The sequence below is a fragment of the Haemaphysalis longicornis genome, unplaced genomic scaffold (assembly GCF_048455015.1).
Source record: "Haemaphysalis longicornis isolate Haplotype H1 unplaced genomic scaffold, Haemaphysalis longicornis Haplotype H1 scaffold_1, whole genome shotgun sequence".
Lineage (NCBI taxonomy): Eukaryota > Metazoa > Arthropoda > Arachnida > Ixodida > Ixodidae > Haemaphysalis > Haemaphysalis longicornis.
This window is the reverse complement of record NW_027526203.1, coordinates 195,608,084-195,619,707: the sequence shown is the minus strand read 5'-3', so window position 1 is coordinate 195,619,707 and position 11,624 is coordinate 195,608,084. Positions and strand designations below refer to the sequence as shown.

Sequence of the window (11,624 nt, the reverse complement as noted above, 5' to 3'; positions counted from 1 at the left end):
CACTCTCCCAATGTGACAGAACAGAAAACTTGTAACCGTTCGAACGCATGCAGCCCCTTTTCTTCCAGTCCCCTCTTTCGCTCTTTCTGTCAGCCAAGTCCCCGCCGCCGCATACGGTTGAAAAAGCCCAAAAAACACTCGACTCAAACAAAAAAATGAAGATCCCACATGTGTCGTCCCGGACCCCACCGGGCTCAAGGGCGTTTGCCTTCCTGTGTGGTCGCTAATTTGGTAATTGAACCAGTGTGTCTGGAGAAGGACCGAAGAGGGGCGTGCTACCTGGAGACGTTACCCGCGCCGGGGTCGTGTGTGGCCGATGTCCGTTTTTAATACTTGCCATGTGTGCTGCCGACCGGACGGGCTTCCGTTGAACCTTTGATTTCAGGCGAACGAAAGTTACGTCCAGGCGAGTTAAAAAACAAGACTGCGTGCACCTTGTCAAATAGGTGATCTTATGAACTAAATACAGCGCATCACGGCAGCAGTGCGCACAAAAAAAGAGCGTTGATAATGTAAGACAAAGAGTGACCGCGGTTGGGGAAATCTAGAGGAAGCTATAAAAATAGACCCGAAAACCTTCATTGCGCGTTATACCACCATACATTGCAGCGGTTTCGCCACCGCACAACTGTATCCGCGCTGTGCTTAGAATGACGCACGATATTTCTAGGGCTCACACAAGTACGTTTAGAGGAAAATATCTGTGGAATGCTTCATTAAACTCGAAGAAGCGTTTTTTTTTTAAATGCGCGTGAATCTGGAGTTCCTTCGTTTTTTCTTCGAAGAGTACACGTTTAGCGGTGCGCAGATTGTTTATTTTCGTTCCAAAATTCACATAAAAATTTCAGTTTTGCTTCTGAATTCTCTGTAATACTATCAATAAGTAACAGTTTGCCTTTGGTACAAAAAAATTATCAAACGTCTGCACATTCACTGGAAGTTGCTCTCACTGTTGCGTGTCTCAGGATCTTGTGAAGACCTGGCCGACCAGGCTTTTTTCTCGCGCTGTAGGAACAAAATGATGCAACATGTTTTTAATGATCATTGAAGTACATTCACAGGTTAACATCTGGGGAGAATTTCAGCAAAATCGAAGAAGTGTTTTTTTTTTAATAAGCCTCTGAACTCGGAGTGTTTTAGTTTTTTTTTCACAATTGTGTGCCATTTACTTTTTAATCGTAGTGTGCACAGACACGATATTTACGGCCCTTATTTGTGCTTGCCAGGAGCAGCCCTCACTCAAATTTTAACACTCTAGCTCCATTACTTACGATAACACTGGCCCGCAAAGTACACAACAAATTGCGCTCTGAGCAAGATTTGGAAATTTATTACAAAAAATATATGTTCTTCTAGCCAACGATATTTTGGGCGCGAAATGTAGACCAGGCGTAGATTAAGCATAAAAATTACCATTCCCGCTTGATTAGTATATTTTTTGCTAGACGTCGCTAAATTTGGCCACGGCGCATGGGCAGGTAGCGGCCGGGGTCCATGCGGGTGGGTTCCAAATTTTTTTTCAGTCGGCCAAAATTTTTTCAGCCGAAAATATTTGTGAATCCGCACATTACATACATGCGGGAATGAGGTAAAAAAAATTCAAGCGAATTGAAGAGGTCGACCAGCCATGCTTTGTTCGATCTTATCTGAAATGACCCTACAGAGCAATAACCAAGCTCTCAATCACTTTCAGTACAAAGGTTATGTTGATTTCTCTCAAAGAAAGCGCTACAATAAATGGCGCCGCATGTCAAAAACATGGCGTTTTTTTTTTCAACACAAATTAAATATTCTATACCACGCCCCCCCCCCCCCCCCCCCCCCCCAAAGGGCCGTTTTTTTTTTCTCGGGGAAAGGTGGCAACCCTACCAAACACTTCTGCACTTATTTAATAAAAATGGGCAGACGGATACTTTCCGAGGGCTTAGAGAGAAGCAGTTGTAGTTGCCATATTAAAAGAGGGGAGAGATACCTCAGTACCTATCAGTTACCAACCAATAGCTCTGACTAGTTGCCTAGGAAAGCATTTCGAAAAAATGGTAAATAAGAGGCTAATGTATTTTCTTGAATATAACGGCATCCTGGACAGTTGTCAGGCGGGTTTTCGATCAGGCCAAAGCACAACTGACCAGCTAGTAGCCTTTGAGTTGTATGTCAAAGATGCTTTCATCCATAAACAGCACTGCCTTTATCTCAAGGCTGAGTCCCTGATCTCAAGATCAGGGACTCAGACTCTGATATCTGTCATTGCAGCTGTGGGAAGAGGGGGCTTCCCTTGCAACCGGTCAGGACTGAATCTCGAGCAGAGTCCCATGGAGCCAAGTGCGTTCTCAGTCATCGGGCCATTGGGAGTGGGCACTCCCGAACCAATCAACACCGGCCGAATCACCCAGCTGATTCCGGGCAGAATGCTCACGTGTCTCCCCCGGGTCAGGGAGAGGGTGGTGTGAAGGAAGGGGCTGAGCTGGTCCTCCTTCCCTCGAGCCCTCGTACACACACACGTTCACAGCGAGCCGGTTTTGGCGCGTTGGTTGGGGTCATGAAGAGGTCACAACTCACGTGACGTGTCGGCTGCCCGGAATGGCAGCTCCCAGCTCGCCAAAATCTGTGTGGACGAGGTGTAAGGAAACAAAAGTCCCCACAACCTCCCCGCCCCCCCCCCTCGACGACCGCAGCCAAGCAAAAATCCCAACGCATCCCAGCAAAGCCAACAAAAGTTTGCAAAGTCCGGAAAGACACTGATAAGCAGAGATAAGGGTGGAGAGAGCGCCGTTAAAGGAAGAAACTTGAATCGAGCAGGCGAAGAAAGCGGGTGTGCAGTCATTGTCGTGGGGTTCGCTTCGTATGTGTTTTCGCGGTCCACCGGCCACCTGGACTTTGACTTCTTGCGGTTGGCACGTCGGCATTCTGCTGCCGCATGGGGGTGTTGAAGGTTTACTCCCACTTGCCAGAACCCGCCTGCTTGCTTGCGTCTGTTCAGCAAGTGGTCTGGCCCCCATGTGGACCTTTGCTAATAAAGTAGTGTCAGAGGGGGTTAAGAATAAAGAAATGTTGGGACGAGGTGACGAAGTGGTGTAAAGGATGGGAAAAAGGCCGGTCTATCCCCACCAGGGCCCGTCATATCAAGCGGACTGTGTGCACCCCCGGTACCGCAGTGATCCGTCTTGAGAAGACCGGGGGACGTATCATCGGCGTTCCACTGTATTTTGCGACGAAGGGTATATGGGGACTAAAACTTGAAACAATACTTGATAATGCGAAGCTAGTGCGTTGGCACCATTCATGCTGTGTAAAACACAAAAAAAGAATGCAGACTTGTGCAAACAAAAAGAAAAGGCCAAAGCACTTCTCTCAGCACAGAACATTACAGTCATGGAGCCATCTGGAAAAAAAAAAGCAGGTTTATAGGCCAAACGTGGCCTTGGTTTGTGAGAGGAGTCCTTGATTCGGTGTTCATCCTTGAAGGTGTAAATAATTCGGTTAACCATTTTAAGTGGCCTGTTTACCAAGGCAGAGACAGCCCGTAGCTACACTATGCAGAGCCTTTCGTCCTCAGGTACTCTAGGCATCCTGCGTTTCTGAGCTAGCACCACCAAAAATATGCTCACCAGAATAATTCGTCCTTAACAGTGGAATTCTGCAAAAGTCTGCACCCTTGTTAGTGAGTTGCATGTTTTCCATGTACTACTCGCACCAACTGGCCACTTTTGATAACAGAAAAAGCAGCTGAACCTTGATGCAGTGTGCATACTAAGCTTGCTCTTCCAAACAAAATGTTTGCTCATTCAACAAGCGGGAGACAGACTTTGTATATCAGCTGCTTTGCACTACGAAACAAAAAAAAAACCATAAGGGCGAACGCTTGCCAAGCGCTGGGGCAGAGAGCTAGCAGAAGACGTGACACGTGCACCGCCCTTATAACTTTACGCGCATGCTTCACGTTTACAAATCTCATTGGCCACGCACTCGCATGCCCCCTCTATGAGTGGACCATGGCCTTGTTACAAGCACAATTAACCCTCATACAAACATAACTTTTCACTCATACCCTTACAGACAAGACTAGTTTTTTCCTTCTTTTTAGTTTATTTGTCGTGTAATTACTTCATAAAAGCAACTTGCCACATCAGCATGAGCACGAGGTGCTAAATGCTGCTGGTTAATGAGTCTGTGGCAGCTTGCCACATTACTTATGGGAAAGGAACCTAGGATAATAATCTGAGGGAAATTCAGTGTTGCTCTGTGCCATCATTTGTGCCTGCATTTAATGGGTAAATACCCCGCTCGGGGCACCTTGAGTAATCTTGGTGACGGTATTGGCAACACCGTGGACCCCGAGCCCCCATACTCGTGCTGTAATCTACCGTGTCTAGGAGTTGTGAGGTGAAGGGCAGAAACCTCAAACGGTGGCCGTCGGAGCCCAGGTCAAGCTCCGGCGGATGGGCTCCCAGTCTGTTTACCAGCTGTCGCGGTTCGAACAATAATTTATATAATAGGTTAATAACGGTATGCTCCCTTTACATACCTCCGGATTACCAACTATCGAACACTGATTTTGAGGCACTGATTTTGAGAACACTGATTTTTAGGCCCAGTCTGTTTACCAGCTGTCGCGGTTCGAACAATAATTTATATAATAGGTTAATAACGGTATGCTCCCTTTACATACCTCCGGATTACCAACTATCGAACACTGATTTTGAGGCCCTGATAGATGAACTACCTGAACCATACTTGGTCTTACTTAGGCGACCTCAATGCAGATGCCCGAGGTCGCCTCATTGAAAACTTCCTAACATCATCGGGAGCATGCTTTTTTAACAAAAACCAAGCTACATATTATAACATAGGACAAAACAGTTACTCACATCTTGACTTGGCTATTGGCTCTGCAGTTCTTTTCCCATTTCTTGAGTGGCACGTGGACACAAACTTATATAGTAGTGACCACTTTCCCACCAAATTCGAATACATAGGCAAAGGCACAAACACTTCCCCTTCTCGTAAAAGGTTCAGTGAGGGAAGAGCGAACTGGAGTACATTCACAGAAACATCTAAAGTACACCACACATCCACATGGAGGAAGCAGCCCAACTCATCACGGCGCACATCCTCGACACCGCCGAAAGGTCCATTCCTCATGGCTCCGGTGCCCCGCACAACCAGAGGAGGCCGTGGTGGAATGAGGACTGTAGGCGGGCGCGGGAGGCCCAGAACAAGGCGTGGGGTATCCTCCGTCGGTACCCCACATCCAATAACCTTGTATCATTAAAAGGGCGAAGGCACTTGGTAAAGCATGTGCGCCGTGAGGCAAAGAGGGAGAGTTGGCGCACCTTCCTTACATCCATTAACTCATACACAGACACATACAAGGTATGGACAAGAATATGTGAACTTAAAGGACAACATACACACAGCCTGCCCCTGGTCAGCACAACAGGGGACACGCTCGAAGATCAGGCTAACACACTTGCATAACACTTCCAACACGTTTCCAGTTCAGCACACTACACAAACACTTTCCTGAAACACAAAACCGCTTGTGAAAAGAAGTCCCTCCGTGACAATAAGTCAAAATGCGGTTACAATTCTGAATTTACACTGTACGAGTTGAAGGCTGCCCTGAGCACATGTAAACCTTCAGCTCCAGGTGCAGATACAATTACATACACCATGACACAACACCTACACCTAGACACTCTTGAAACACTCCTACACCTATACAACAAAATATGGCTTTTGGGGCACATTCCACGCTCTTGGAGGGAGGCCATAGTAGTGGCGTTCCTGAAGGAAAGGAAGGACCCTTCCTCTCCTGCAAGTTATCGTCCCATATTGCCCTGACAAGCTGCCTGTGTAAGCTCTTCGAGAAGATGATAAACAGGAGACTCGTGTATTTCTTAGAGTACAATGGTCTTCTCGAGGGCTGCCAGGCAGGCTTCAGGGCGGGGCGATCTACCAACGATCAACTCGTTGCATTAGAGGCATATATAAAAGATGGCTTCCTCCACAAGGCGTATGATACTGCTTGGCGGTATGGTATCCTCAGCGATTTGAAGTCCTTTGGCATGTCGGGTAACATGATGAACACTCTTGCTAGTTATTTGTCCGAAAGAACATTTCGTGTGAGAGTTGGCAGCGCACTCTCAAGGGCTCATGTGCAAGAAAATGGCATTCCGCAAGGCGAAGTTGTGAGTTGCACTCTGTTTATTGTAAAAACGAATTCACGCAGAAAGGCATTGCCACCATCAATGTCCTGCTCAATCTATGTAGACGACATACAATTATCCTTTAAGTCTTGTAACCTGTCTATCTGCGAGCGCCAAGTCCAGCTTGGTGTTAACAAGCTAGCTGTCTGGGCAGATAGCAACGGTTTTAAATTTAATCCAGTAAAGTGTACTTGTGTTTTGTTTTCGAAAAAGCGTGGCATTTCGCCGGATCCAGACATCAAACTCAATGGTGTCTTAATTCCAGTCAGAAATGAACACAAGTTTTTAGGTGTAGTCCTTGACGAAAAGCTCACATTCATTCCACATATAAAACAACTTAAAACATAAATGCTTAAAGGCTATGACTATACTCTAGGTTCTCTCCCACACTTCACAAACAACTTCTTTTACGTGTTTTTACTAGCCTGATAGGTTCACGATTGCGCTATGGAAGTGTTGTTTATGGGTCTGCAACTAAAACATCCCTCAAAACACTGGACCCAGTGCTTCATCTGGGGCTTCGCCTGGCATGTGGCACCTTCCGCACTAGACCGGTCGAAAGCCTCTATGTGGAGTGTAATAAATGGAACCTACGTCAGCGAGCATACACAGATCTTTTTTATGCTTTTAAAATTTCATCCATGCCTCACCATCCTTTTAAATGAGTTTTTTTATGATACCTCCATGACTGAACTCCTGCTAAATTGACCATCGTTCTCTGCGCCCTTCTCTTACAGAGTTAGAGAGGAAGCGTCAGAGCTTTCTGTATCCTTTTTAGATACCACCCAAACTTCCGTAACAGATTTTATAGCACCATGGCATCTCCGCCCTGTATCATGCGACACATCTTTCACACATATAGATAAAAACCGATTCCCAGATGTGCACTTCTGCAGCACTTCTTGTATTTGCAGCAGAAGTATCAGTATTCTGAATTTTATACGGACACCTCTAAAACTGCTACCTCTGTGTCCTGCGCTGCACATGGACCCGGCCTTAATGTCACTAAAACTCTGAATAGTTATACTGGTATCTTTACGGCAGAGGCTTATGGTGTACTTCTTGTTGTTAATCATATACTTCAAAGCAACATCCCACAATCCATTATCTACACAGATTCCCTCAGTGTTGTGTGGGTATTGTCGTCAACAGTCTTTCAAAAACCACAATGTCAATCTGATCGTCAAGGGTATTATGTTGGTGTATGTCCACAAATTTGAACTGGTCCTTTGCTGGGTCCCTGGCCACTGTGGTATAGCCGGGAACGAAGCTGCGGATCGAATGGCTGCTGCTGCTACACTCTTGAATACAGTAGACATAACCACATGACCCTACACCGACGTGAAGCCACACATCAGACAACAACTTCACAAAACATGGCAAACACTCTGGAGTGAACAAACAGACAACAAGTTACACGTAATAAAACCACACTTGGGACCATACACCACCGACACACGCAACAGATACACAGAAGTCGCCTTGGCTAGATTACGGATAGGGCACACACATGCAACACACATGCAACGCACTCGCACCTTCTCACTGGATCTCCAAGACCTCTGTGCAGCAGGTGCGGAGAGGCACTGTAAACAACACGACACAGACACTTCTCACAACTATACAGACAGCACATTCCACTACACCCATCGTACTTTTTGGACGACCCCATAATCACCCACAAGCGTACTTTTAAGTTTCTTAGCGATGTCGAGTTTTTACACCTCATTACTTACCATGCATATTGACACCCTGGCCCTGTACACCAGTCATCTACATTGTCTTTTGTGTCATTTCACGTATATTTTTAGTTGAATGTTTAGTTGAATCATCTCGTCCTCATAAAACAACTTTTCCTTGGCGCTCTTTGCCCGTAGTCGGCCTTGCGCCAAAAAAAAACCAACCATCATCATTATTGATGGGTAAATATATTGGTTAATTGTGTCTAGATGAATAATATTGTTTTTGATTGTTGCTCACACAGAGTTTTAATTTTTACCATTATATATAGTACCCTCTGTCATGCTCTGCTGTTTTTCTATGCAGGTGGTGCACACGTGCAATTCTTTTGCGCAGGGTCATCGTCGTGCCAAGAAGTTGTGAGCCCGTTTGAAAAAGGACGGCAAGTTTGGCAAGTTGGATCAGATTCATGACAAAAAAACAAACAAAAGAAAGAAGAATGACGGCACAGCACTGAACTCGCAACTGAAATTTTGTTTGAACAGAATGCATATTCATACCAGAAACCAAACAAACTCACGCAATCTTGTCACGGTAAAAGCAAACCATCAGTCTAAAATAAAAATCTGCCAATACTACTCCACGTGTGATGCTCTGCAGCCAACAAATAACTGCACTGCGTTATCAAAAAAAAAAAAAATCAAATTTCCTCTCTAACACTGATTGGGACAGAGCCCTTGCATGCTTCCCCTCATTTCGTTGTGGCGGCGCGTGCCACATTAAGTTGTTACGAGTACTCGTGCCTGCGTGTATAACATACATAATTTGTGTTTTATTGTGCTCTAGCAAAATGTTATCTAGCTGCCCTTGGGCCCATTTACAAACAATTACTTGAAGAATTGCCCACTAATTGACTATAGCTGTCTCTCTGCACATCCTGCAAATAAAGTTGCACCTCTGCAAATAAAGTTGGTGGCGCCGCCCGTAGACCTTTGATTGAAAGGTCATCTGGTGGCAGAACTCCTAACTTCACTTATCAGCATCCTAGGCGCCACATGGCTTCACCAATGACTGTCTGAAGCAAGGTGGTTTGTGGGCACCAGCGGCATGCGTGTAAAACAATGTTGTTTGTGTGCACAACACAATCTTAACGCATCATTTTACCTTATTGTTAAAACAGCTGCGAGACTGCGGGCACTCTAAGTTCATTTAGACCCGCGCCGAAGCTCCTCTGAACATTGGGCCCCACCAGCAACGTTATTAGAATAAACTCAGTTTCGGAGCTCCGCATCTCCGCCAGCGGAGGAGGGTGGGCCAAACGGCGGTCGCGAGAACTAGCGGCGCTGCAGTCAAGTTTTGCGCTACTCTCGGGGCGTCGTCTGCTACTGCAGCGGCGGCGGCGTGCCGCGGTGGGCCGCCGCGGGGTTGCTCGCGGCGGTATTCTAGTAGTGCTATGGCCAAACTTAAACATTTATCATCCTTGCAGTCGACAAACTTCAAAATTAGTCATCCTTCCAGTTGACACCCCGCATCACATTCGCGCACTGTTTACGTAGATATGCATACGGTCGTCTGTATATACAGCATTGACTTGCGTGCGTTGCTCATTGGTTGGCTGATTCGACGGTGGGCCTATATTTGAGCAGTGTAGATTGCGTGTAACTTCCATATACGGGAGTTTCTTAGCGAGTGACCATTTTCAGCGTAGTTCTGATAACTACTGAGCTATCAAAATTTCTTGTCCGGCAACAACATGACGGTAGTGCTTTACAATGTCGTCATCTTCAAAATGAATGTCACAGACTTTGCATTTCGCAGTTAGGTTTTTATCTTTGTGATGTAAAGCTTGCTCCCACCTTTCGAATTCCGTAGGGTCCTTTGGTGGCCCGAAGAAGTGGCGTGAAGTGAAGTAGCCGTTGCGGTAGCCGCTCTTGCACCTCGGCGCAAAGCAAGTCGGCATGCCGAACCGTGGATGAATCTCTTGCTCCTCCTACACTTTGTACATGATGCACGTGTGTTCGTGCAAGCTCCTTCGCATGGCCGAAAACAGTTCCAAAAATGACCGACGAGCAAAGCATACACACTCGCTGCCAACGTTACTAGTAATGTTGGTCGCTGCAAAGCACGCGCACTTGCACCGACGAGCTTATTGAAAACCTTCTTGAGTGAAAGATGCGCCCGCTATTGACGCCGACGCTCGCCAGGCAAAACAACACGTGTTTTGCCTGGCTTCAGGCAAAACATGTGAGGATGGTCGTTCCGGCCCGCATGGCAGTGCGAGTTTATGTGAACCTCATCAGTGGGAGGTTCCGTTAACCAGCTTCTGGTGTAGAGTTCCTGTGCTGAATTTTTATGTGCGCCGGGCTGGTCTCACCTTCTACGGCCTTTCGAATTAATTCCGGGTGAATAAAAATCATATACCCCTTTGTTGCTTCCACCGAGTACCTGACTTTTGGAATGTTTCAAGCGAATACGCATTACGCCCGCGAACGGCTGAATGCGTATTCGATCATATATTGGCCGTTCAGCAAGTGTCGGACGCCCTCGAGCTTCAACGCCCGAAAGTGTCACTCCCACCCGGGCGTAAGGCATGAGTAGGTGACGGAAGCCGAGTGGCCAGCTGACACGACGTGAGGCCGCGTCGCGTTTGCAGGACAAATAAAGATGTTTTCTCTCTCTCTCTCTATTCGATCATATATAATCGCTTACGACTAATATGAAATTGCTTAAACAACTGCCTTGTGCAGCTCCTTTGGAAGGTAGTAGGGTTGTTGTTTTTTGACACCCCTTTTCTTTTACGTAACCAAAAAATGCTTTCAGGTAGTATTGAGACATCTTGTGCGTTAGCAAATTCTGCAGCTTCCCTGTTTCCACAAGCCTGTCAAAAGTTGCCATGACACTGTTCATACGTATGGGGAGTCCTTAAAATACGGTTTTCTTGAGGCCCTCAATTGCTGATTTTCCTTGCGCATCCTAGAGTTCTGTTATGTTTAATTCAGCCTTTAAAAAAGTCCTCATTGAATCCTCATTTGCCTTTCGCAGAGGTGCCTTGTACGATCAGGTGGAGGGATTTCTTGAGTTCAAAACATCAAAAAGGCGGTCAAAGATCCTTATGAACTTAGGCGTAGAATCCGCACCTTAAATTGTGGATTAAAGCTTTAACGTGATTTCGCAAAAGTCGAGTGCATCTGCGAGAGATGAACTGAGCGTCAGAACTGTAGGCGAACTTTCATCTTCGGTGATCTAATGTCTCGTATGCACCACAAACAGCGCTGGCGCCGGAGGAGGTGAGACGAGCCCGGCGCATATAAAAGTTGAGAATAGGAACTCTACATCGGAAGCTGGTTAACGGAACCTCGCACTGACGAGATTCACAAAAATTGTCGTGATGCTGCACAGGCATAAAGGCATGGCTTTTACAAACGTGTTGGGTCATTTTTCGTCGATATAAGACAGCTCAGTACTTATCAAAACTACGCTGAAAATGCTCACTCGCTAAGAAACTCCCGTATATGGAAGTTAAACGCAATCTACACAGCTCAAATATAGGCCCATCGTCGATTCTTAGCCAGCCAATGAGCGACGCATGCAAGACAATGCGCATACAGACGATCGTATGCATATCTACTCAAACAGTATACAAATGGGATGTGGCAACGTCGACTGGAAGGATGAAGATGTTTAAGCTTGTCGACCGGGAAGATGATATATGTTTAAGTTTAGCAATAGCAGTAC

General features: G+C 46.2%; 1 long non-coding RNA gene across 3 annotated transcripts in view; it reads left to right on the top strand.

Annotated features, from left to right (window-relative positions):
• The window catches only part of LOC144167836 (uncharacterized), a 25,477-nt gene extending 16,950 nt beyond the window's left edge, over nt 1-8,527 (top strand). For all 3 annotated transcript variants that reach the window (XR_013322143.1, XR_013322142.1, XR_013322141.1), the window contains one exon: nt 8,256-8,527. This is a non-coding gene — a long non-coding RNA (uncharacterized LOC144167836). The remainder of the gene's footprint in view (nt 1-8,255) is intronic.
• Nucleotides 8,528-11,624: the final 3,097 nt, after the last annotated feature.